The sequence below is a fragment of the Pan troglodytes genome, chromosome Y (genome assembly GCF_028858775.2).
Source record: "Pan troglodytes isolate AG18354 chromosome Y, NHGRI_mPanTro3-v2.0_pri, whole genome shotgun sequence".
Taxonomy (NCBI): Eukaryota; Metazoa; Chordata; class Mammalia; order Primates; family Hominidae; genus Pan; species Pan troglodytes.
In genome coordinates, this window is record NC_072422.2 from 17,483,995 (window position 1) to 17,487,004 (window position 3,010).

Genomic DNA, 3,010 nt, shown 5'->3' on the forward strand with positions numbered 1-3,010 from the left:
GGGGCCCACTGATGCTGCTCAGGCCCATGGATTCAGCTTCTTTCTAGGGACATTTATGGAGATCCAACCTCCTACCTTGTCTGAGTTGCAGTCACCTTTGCCAGAGATCTCAGAGCCAAAGTATGTAAAGCTCCTGCGATTCTGTTTGTGTCTAAGCAGTTGTTCTGCCAGGAACATGCAGCTCTGTGTATCAGACCAAAGGCCCAGGTGGAACAAGTTTACGAGAAAATCTCCTGACCCAAGAGTTGCAAAGACTCATGGGAGAAGTGTGGTTTCTCAGGGTCACATATTTACTCACCACTTCCCTGGGTTGGGTAGGTTCCCTTGGGTCTGTGTTACTCCTGGGTACGCGGTTGCCATGCCCTTCTTTTTTGCATGGGTTGAGCTGTTTCGTTCATTAGTCCCAGTGCAAATATCTGGGTGTTTCAGCTGATGGTGCTGTATTTACTTTCCCCCTTTGTTTCTTTTCATGAAAGCCACACACCATAGCTACTTCTAGTCAGCACTCTTGGCACAATTTGCTACAATATTTCAGTAGATGGTTTTTATCCTGTAGGCTGTCTCATGGCCCCATATGGCTGGCTGTAGGAGCACAAGCCGGCACCAGCAACCATGTCCATTTCAAAGGCTAAGAAGTAGGAAAGATGCAAGGTCAAAGTGGCTTGCACAGCTGTGTCAGCTCCATCTGAGGAGTCTCCCTGAAGTCCCATCAATACTTACGGCTACAACCAATTGTCTTGAATAGGGGTCAGAAACTATAACCTTTGTGTTTCTAAGTTGTTGTTTGAATAAGACAAAATTTCTGATTTTGTGTTTTGTTTTGTTTTGTTTGAAAGAGTCACACTCTGTCACCCGGCTGGAGTGCAGTGGTGTGATTTTGGCTCACTGGAACCTCTGACTCCTGAGTTCAAGTGATTCTCCTGCCTCAGCCTTCCAAGTAGCTGGGATTACAGGTGTGCTTGCATCTATGCCCAGCTAATTTTTGTATTTTTAGTAGAGACAGGGTTTTACCATGTTGTTCAGGATGGTCGCGATCTCTTGACCATGTGATCCACATGCCTTTGTCTCCCAAAGTGCTGGGATTACAGGCATGAGCCACCACACCCAGCCCTGCTTCTCTGTTTTTAAGAGTGAAAGCAAGATTAAAACTGTGCCAATGACCAGTGCTCCTTTTCTACACTAAATTCAAAGATAAACAGAAGATTGAGGTTTTCTCAGGTGAAGTGGGCACTCATTTTTCAAACAAAGCCTTTTTTGGCGATTATTTATTTTTGGATCAGGTGGGAAAAAATCTGGGTTCTTGTAAGCACTCCCTTTATGACCAAATGTTAATCAAGCTTAACTGAACCCTCTTTTTGACTAAGCCAACCTTGACTTCTTGCACTGCTCCTGGTTTGAGAGGCTGATTTTCATAAATCCTGCTAATACTGTTTAGTAAAAATCCACATATCTCTTACTTCTGCTAATATTGTGATTCCCCTTCTTTGATATTTAAGTCCTTAGCCAACTTGTAACCAGGTTTCTGCTATAAAAAATTCCTCTTCTTTTGGTATTTTATCAAATGTTTTTCAGTAATTTTTATCGACTGATTTATTCTGCTTATTGACTATAAATTCTTAGTTGTCTGTGTTCAGAGTTATGATCAATTTCTGAACTGAACCCTATTACAATGGCCATAAAATCTACTACAATAGTATTAATGTCTTTCTTCCCAATTTTTAAAAAACATCAGAAATTTTTATTTCACAGTTTCCCAACAGTATGTTTCAGTATAAAAACAGTTTTCAGTTTGCTCACAAAAATGATGTGATCCACTGTGTAGTTGTGTCTGCCTGATTCTTGTGTGTCCAAAAAAAGTATGCTTTTATTCAAATGGGGTGAGGGTGTCAGATTATAGAGCCAATGTTTTCCTAAAATGCTGAGTCATAATTGAAACCATACAAATCAGAAATATAGAATGCTTGGACTCTAACATTTTTAACCCTGAGAATATTTTGATGTCCATGATTTATATTACTGTGAAAATAATGCACAAGAAAGAAAACTGATAATGCTTAAAATTAAACATGGTACAATGTATCATTGACTAAAAACTGATATAAGAAAACATTATTCTAAAAAACATTTGGGTATCCACAACTTAACCCAGGAAAGTTGACTGTACAGAAATAATGGTCCCTACAGACAACTTGTAGAAGCAGAATCTGTAAATTATGATGTGAAAAATTCAGGTAATTTTCATTTAAATATGGTGATCCTGATAAAAATTCAATTGAATTAAAAATTAGAGCAGATTAACTTGAATTAGTTATGTTTTTATAAAATATAAATCATGAAGTTAAAATGTAATATTTAAGTTTGCTCTGGAAAACACATGCTCAAATGAATAAAATTTGTTTTTATTTGATTAGTTGATTGTTTGATTTTATCTTATTGGTTTATTAAACCCAAGGGGATATCACCACCGATCCCACAGAAATACAAACTACCATCAGAGCATACTATAAACACCTCTACGCAAATAAGCTAGAAAATCTAGAAGAAATGGATAAATTCCCCGACACATACACCCTCCGAATACTAAACCAGGAAGAAGTTGAATCTCTGAATAGACCAATGACAGGCTCTGAAATTGAGGCAATAATTAATAGCTTTCCAACCAGAAAAAGTCTAGGACCAGACGGATTCACAGCCAAAATCTACCAGAAGTACAAGGAGGAGCTGGTACTATTCTTTCTGAAAATATTCCAATCAATAGAAAAAGAGGGAATCCTCCCTAACTCATTTTATGAGGCCAGCATCATCCTGATACCAATGCCTGGCAGAGACACAACAAAAAAATAGAATTGTAAACCAATATCTCCAATGAAGATTGATGCAAAAATCTTCAATAAAATACTGGCAAACCAAATCCAGCAGCACATCAAAAAGCTTATTCAACACGATCAAGTGGGCTTCATCCCTGGGATGCAAGGCTGGTTCAACATACACAAATCAATAGACGTAACCC